Source organism: Ascaphus truei, chromosome 3 (genome assembly GCF_040206685.1).
Source record: "Ascaphus truei isolate aAscTru1 chromosome 3, aAscTru1.hap1, whole genome shotgun sequence".
NCBI lineage: Eukaryota > Metazoa > Chordata > Amphibia > Anura > Ascaphidae > Ascaphus > Ascaphus truei.
The window spans coordinates 266,049,428-266,057,069 of NC_134485.1; positions in this window are offsets into that span (position 1 = coordinate 266,049,428).

The following is a 7,642-nucleotide window of genomic DNA, read 5'->3' on the forward strand; positions in this document are numbered from 1 at the left end:
TGCGTGTGTGTCACAGTATGTGCGTGTGCGTGTGTGTCACAGTATGTGCGTGTGCGTGTGCGTCACAGTATGTGCGTGTGTGTCACAGTATGTGCGTGTGCGTGTGTGTCACAGTATGTGCGTGTGTGTGTCTCAGTATGTACGTGTGTGTGTTTGTGTCTCAGTATGTGCGTGTGTGTGTTTGTGTCTCAGAATGTGCGTGTGTGTGTTTGTGTCTCAGTATATGCGTGTGTGTGTTTGTGTCTCACTGTGTGTGTGTGTCTCACTGTGTGCTGCACGGGGGGGGAACAGAGCTGCTTGGGGGGGGGAACGGTGACCGGAGCGGCGCAGGGGGGGGGGGCACGGCCAGAGCTGTGTAGGGTGGGACACATGCCTGGAGCTGCGCAGGGGGGGGAGGAATGGCCGGCGCTGCGCAGGCGGTGGGGAGGAGTGGAGCTGCGCAGGGGGGGGGGGGAGGAGTGGAGCTGCTCAGGGGGGGAGGCGGAGAGGGACGTGGAGGGAGCAGGAGGTTTTGGTCCCGGGCAGCGCCGGGTTTCTCCGCTAGTATCATTTATTTTTCTTTGATTATCAAGTGTTATTAATGTCAGTTGAAAGTCATTTACCTATTTGAAAATACTGTATGTTCAGTTTTCCCACTTCCTGTAACAGTGGTAATTGCCATCAAAAAGAAAAAATGAAGATAATATTAGTTCATGTATTTGCTTTTAAAATAATACCTTATTTTTTTTTATAATTGCCTAAAGTTAGTAACCAAGATTAAACCTTTGCACACGTAAATAACATATATAAGGCACTGTTTAGTAAATTTGGTCCAATATATTTTCCTTTCTGATTCTGATTCATTAAACTTTAAAAATGTAACTTCCACTTTCTTAATTGTTTTCTTCAATATGATTTCATGGTTTTATCATCATCAATTACTTTTTCTTTAAAATATTTCATTTTTTTAACATTAATTACATTAAAAAAAAACTAACATTGCAATGATAATACCTAGAAACATACTAGAAATTAAAAAGTCCTGGTCATAGATAATCAAAATTGAAAAGAGATGTAGCAGGCTTCTTCCTAGCCCTCCTTACCACCGCAGGAGAACGTGGACCCCCGTGTTATGTTGGGGAGCAGTGGGGCCGTTCGCATCACCGGGGGCTGCCAGCGACATCAGCTACAGGGCTCCGCCATCTTGTAGGAGCTCGCGGTTGCGCAGTGTAGTTGCGCATGCGCTGTACAGTGCCAGGGGTGACGGCGGTGATGTTAAGGTTGGTGTGAGGTCGCACATGCATAGAACCACCGCGGTAGCCATTACAGGATCGCTCGTGCGCAGTAAAGATAGCGCACGCGGTCCCAATGTTACAGAGGTCCTGAGTGGACTACAATTCCCAGCATCCTCTGGGGATTGCCCTTTCACCCACATCACGTGCAGCCAGCCAGCAAATTAGGTTTAGCAGCTTCTCCTGTGGAGGAAGGCTACAATGTTGCGGGGACCACGTTTGTCAGTTGGAACTGGGAGCAGGAAGGGGGAGGAAGTGTGTAAGGAGCAAGGCTCTTACACTAGGCCAGGTTACCCCCAGGTCCCAGGTAGGTCCCACTCCCCACTAGGTTAGTGGGTAAGTTCTTAGGGAAGGCCCCTTAGATAGTGTGTGCAAGTCTAGTCAGTGACACAGCTGCCGTGCTGTGTGCTCTGACTAGAAGATACAGTGTGGCCTTAAGTGCAGCCACAGCAGTTAGCTTTGGCTGTGTCACTGAGAGGCCCCTTATAGGAAGAAGGGGGGTTGCTTTCTAGTTGTTCAGTGTGTGTTATATCACCAGTGCCAGTGGCATGTGGTGAGCTGCCAGAATCTGGGATCAGACAGAAGCTACAGGGAGAGTTCTTCTGCGTGCAGGGACTAGGGTAGAGGTATACCCCAGGGCCCAGTTTGTTCCCTATGACACCAGAGGAAGCTGTATTGTATATGGTCGGCCTTAGGACAGGGACTCCTTCACCATAAATAGAGAACAAGAGGATTTCTGTCTGACAGTACCTGACTGTCATTACAGCATGTATCAAGAGACTGTGATAAAGGATCATTCCGGCTGGAGATTCCTTTCCTGTGAAGTCAGCATGTGCATCCATTCCTGCAGAGAGCAGCGCTGCACGCCGTGGGATCACTGTGCGGTGTTGCTGAGTTCCAAAGATTTTCCTGACCAGGACTGGTCAGGGAGGTAGTATATATTAAGTGCACCACTGGGCCCCAACACAGGGAAGCGCTATCCCTCACACACACTTTCTTTACTTGTGGACACTCAAGAGATTGAGGGGAATGTGATGATGGACATGTGGGTGAGGGGATGGTATGCATTCAGAGTGATGCACTGTTATTCATATATTGTTTGATGTTATGCAAAGAGAGTGTTATTGAAGTTACAGTTCATGCTCAGTAAATACTGTTTATTCACACGGTGTGTATTTAATTGTATGTGGGTTCTGGTGAGGGCACACTCCCACCCCGTTGGGATCCTCATCATTGGAGGCGCTGCACCGAGTGTAAGTACATACCCCAGGTTTCCTGTGGCGGACGTTCAGCTCTCCTGGTTGCCAAACAGGTACCGCACCACACTGAGAAGTAGTCAGATACACCTACCCACCCCAATCTCACTTAGGGGGGGGAAAGAGGGCTACATTTGGAGGCGCTGCTGAGATCAGACCTGGGGTGCCCTATTAAGTATTCAAATTGGTTACTGTCCCAATCATCATGTCTGCGCTCACGCCGCAGCAAGTGAGCGAATGGTTGCTGTAGGGAATGTTTCCACACGTGTGCCGATTAGTGAAATCTGGAAAGCCCTAAAGAAACTCCTGGGTCTAGACCAATTGTGTGTGATAGACCATAAGAATGGCATCCCTCGTTACTGGGCTGCCATATGAGGGCGGAGCAGGAGATATGCTGGGAAAATGCCCCTCTGACTTTATCAGCCCAAGGTGCCCAACCAGAAGTCTACCCTCTTATCTATGCAAAAAGCTGCAGTTTAGTTAATGGGACTGTGCACAAAATGGAGGCTCCCTCAACCAGTGAGTCCCACCTAAAATGGCGTCTCCCGCCAAATCAGTAGAGCACATGTGCTGCTGACTGCCAGCCTGCACCAAAATGTTTTGCAGAAATCTGTCCGAGACTGGCGGGAAAACCCGAGCCCCGCCCCCGCAATGTGAGTGACTCAGTGCAGAGCCAGAAACACACCTTGAAAGAGTGTGCCGCCCCTCCTTTAAATTCCACCAGCAGGAGCCAGCACAGTGAGCCCCAACCAGCAACTTCTGTTCACCATAAGAGAGATACCGGATGCAGCGAAATACACCCTCTGCTGTTTGGAGTCTGGCGGACAAAGGCAGGGGATGTGTCCTTTCTTTTGTGCCAGTGCTTACAAGAAGACCTTATTACGTCTGGTGGTATGAAGTTTGATTCGTTTAAGCTAATGATAGCACACAAGGTGGCAAAGGTGAGCGAGGACGGGTGCATACGATGTGTCTGTAACAGATATGACTGCCCACTTTGTAAATTGGCCTGGGGATCCAGATGTGATGGCTGCGGGGCACAGTTCCTGAAGCCTGTGCTGCTGCAGTCTGCAGAACCCGCAGAGGAAGAAACGGTCGACTTCAATACTGAGCCTGTCAGTGTAGCTAACTATTCTACCCCCCTCACAGAAGTTTCGGAGGGCCCGTGCGCTCTAACCACGGTTCCAGACTCTGCTCTAGAACCGCAAGATTTTCAAGCTACGTTGATCAAAATGGACAGCTGTGACACTGTGGCCGCACCGAGTCTGGGTGCTATAACAAATGTTCCAGGGGGTCCGAGCACCCCGGTTCTAGACTCGGTTCCACACTCAGAACCGCAGATTCCGGAATCACAGGGTAAGGTGTCTCTACCCCCATCCTCTCTTAGCGATTCCAGCAACCAACAGCTCGTGTTGATGCGCCAGCCGGCAGACCACTCAAATGAAGCTGCGGACAAAGAACAACTACCTCAATTGCAGCGGACCCTGATGTGGGCCCGTGTGCCCTACAACTGCCAGTCCGGCCTACTACAATGGAACAATCGGTCCCAGGCTTGGGATCAGTACCTGCTAACAACGCCAAGGTTAAGGTGAATGCCCAGGAAAAGTTAGGTGCACTTCCGCTAGTGGCACCGGAGCAAAACTGCTTACTGCTGATAGCCAATGGCAAATAACAGGTTCCCAGATGCTGTTCCCCTGTGGAAGCGCCTCTTCTCCCTTCTATCACTAACACTGATCAACCATCAGTGGTGATGCGCCTACCGGCGGGCCATTACAGCAGTGCGGCAGAGGCAGAGGCAGAGCGGCTTACCTGTGACTTGGGCCCGCTGCACATCGACATCCCTCGGCAGCAAGAGCTGGTGCGGCAGGAGCCGCGGAAGAGTCCCACGGCCGTGGCGACTCCCAGTGTGTCGGAGGGACCTCCGGAGACGGGACCGGAGGAAGAGGAACCCATCGCAAGCCAGCAGAGAGGTGGGGAACCTCAGTACTCCGCACAGGCTCCGATGGAGGCGGCCATGGAAAAGGCTCATGACCTGACGGTGGGCCCGTGTGACACCATAACCGCTACCATAACTGAACTGAGTGTGAGCCTATGCGCTCCAACCCAATTGGTCTCAGGATTTGGATCCAACACTCCCGAGTTTCCAGAAAGTGAGTGGACTGCCCCAGAAGTGACGGGGACAGGTCCCAAGACAGCCGAGGTGGGAAGTGACAGCGTCCACGAGGACCTGTTGGCCACCGTGAATCACCACAGTGGTAAGGTATCAACCCTTTACCCCCTGCAGGATGTAACAAAGACTTTGAGTACAGACACATTGCTACTTGCTCGCTTCGCAATGGAAGCCTCCCAAGTTCTTAGGGACAAGGACTGTGTTGTGAGTGATTCAGTGAAAATTGCCTCCTTTAAGCACAAAAAAGGAGCGCTCCATTCACCATGTGGTGGACCGCGGAAAAGGTCAAGATCTCCTGGCCTACTGCATCCATGCCGCAGATGGCAGGGTAAAGGTCTGGCCAAGAGACGCTGTGCTATTCCTTCCACCAGGGGGAGGAAGCAGTATGGAACCAGTGACTGTTGCACCTGACCATGAGTTTGCGGAGGCTCACGAAAGTCAAAGTGAGGTACCCCCACATTATCAGTTAGGGGCACCCCACAAATGGTCTCAGCAAGCATCTAACACTCAGCTGGCCTTGGTTATCTTATGTGAACTGAACTGTACCCTATTGTTTAGAGTAGGTGTGATAAGTTGTACATATCATGCCCTGCATTTTTATTCTATAAACTTATGCTGAGTAACGTCGTTCCCCAAGCGGGGATGTTGGATTTTTCACCAGGGGGAGAGTGTTGCGTCTTCCCCCTAGCCCCCCTTACCACCGCAGGAGAACGGGGACCCCCGTGGTATGTCGGGGATCTGCGGGCCGTTTGCGTCACCGGGGGCTGCCGGCGACATCAGCTACAGGGCGCCACCATCTTGTAGGAGCTCGCGGTTGCGCAGTGTAGTTGCGCACACGCTGTACAGTGCCAGGGGTGACGGTGGCGATGTTAAGGTTGGCGTGAGGTCGCACATGCATAGAACCACCGCGGTAGCCATTACAGGATCGCGCGTGCGCAGTAAAGATAGCGCACGTGGCCCCAATGTTACAGAGGTCCTGAGTGGACTACAATTCCCAGCAGCCTCTGGGGATTGCCCTTTCACCCACATCACATGCAGCCAGCCAGCAAATAAGGTTTTGCAGCTTCTCCTGTGGAGGAAGGCTACAATGTTGCGGGGACCACGTTTGTCAGTTGGAACTGGGAGCAGGAAGGGGGAGGAAGTGTGTAAGGAGCAAGGCTCTTACACTAGGCCAGGTTACCCCCAGGTCCCAGGTAGGTCCCACTCCCCACTAGGTTAGTGGGTAAGTTCTTAGGGAAGGCCCCTTAGATAGGGACCCTGCCCTTAGGTGTGTGCAAGTCTAGTCAGTGACACAGCTGCTGTGCTGTGTGCTCTGACTAGAAGATACAGTGTGGCCTTAAGTGCAGCCACAGCAGTTAGCTTTGGCTGTGTCAATGAGAAGCCCATCATTGGAAGAAGGGGGGTTGCTTTCTAGTTGTTCAGTGTGTGTTATATCACCAGTGCCAGTTGCATGTGGTGAGCTGCCAGAGTCTGGGATCAGACAGAAGCTACAGGGAGAGTTCTTCTGCGTGCAGGGACTAGGGTAGAGGTATACCCCAGGGCCCAGTTAGTCCCCTATGACACCAGAGGAAGCTGTATTGTATATGGTCGGCCTTAGGACAGGGACTCCTTCACCATAAATAGAGAACAAGAGGATTTCTGTCTGACAGTACCTGACTGTCATTACAGCATGTATCAAGAGACTGTAATAAAGGATCATTCCGGCTGGAGATTCCTTTCCTGTGAAGTCAGCATGTGCATCCATTCCTGCAGAGAGCAGCGCTGCACGCCGTGGGATCACTGTGCGGTGTTGCTGAGTCCAAGGATTTTCCTGACCAGGATTAAGTGCACCACCGGGCCCCAACACAGGGAAGCTCTATCCCTCACACTCACACTTTCTTTACTGTTGTGGACACTCAAAAGACTGAGGGGAATATGATGATGGACATGTGGGTGAGGGGATGGTATGCATTCAGAGTGATGCACTGTTATTCATATATTGTTTGATGTTATGCAAAGAGAGTGTTATTGAAGTTACAGTTCATGCTCAGTAAATACTGTTTATTCACCTGGTGTGTATTTACTGTATGTGGGTTCTGGTGAGGGCACACTCCCACCCCGTTGGGATCCCTCATCAGTGGAGGCGCTGCACCGAGTGTAAGTACATACCCCAGGTTCCCCGTGGCGGAAGCTCAGCTCTCCTGGTTGCCAAACAGGTACCGCACCACACTGATAAGTAGTCAGATACACCTACCCACCCTAATCTCACTTAGGGGGGGGGGGGGGAAGAGGGCTACAGAGATAGAAAAGTATAATTTATTTTACTCTGACTTGAAAAAACGTTGTTTTAAATTATGTTCATTATTCTAATAAAATAGAAGGTTCTTGTTTTAACTTATCCTAAATATACACCTATTTAAGTGTGCTCACAATTAAGAGGTGTCTTGGGATACTCTCTCTCCAGTTCTGCAGTTCTGTTTAACAACTTACCTCTGTGAGCACCTTAATTGGGTCTTAGGGACTTATTCACTAAACTTTGATAAAATCAGTGCATTGCCGAGCAACTTTGCATTGTCTTACTGCACTATAAAACATGTGTGTTAAAATTGTGTTCACTAAGAAAAAACACAATTTTTTTAAAGTGTGGTCAAAAAATGCAAGATGTACTACTTGTTTTTTTGTTAGTGTTATCGCACTGAAACTGTTTGTTTAAACTGCAGCCTGGAAAAGATGCGTGGAGATGCTGCGTATTCATGCAGATCTCTTACATCCGACCGTGCAGTTTAAATATTCATTTTAATACTAATGTACCGGAGCAGGGGTCTCCTAAGCTGAACCGCATTGATTTCAGTCTCGGGGACCCCCAGAGTTACAGGCCCCGTTATGGCATGCCAGTATCCACTTGCTTTGGATAAATCTCCCGATTACGTGGGCCGTGACGTAGTATAATTTAAACATGGCCGTTGGGA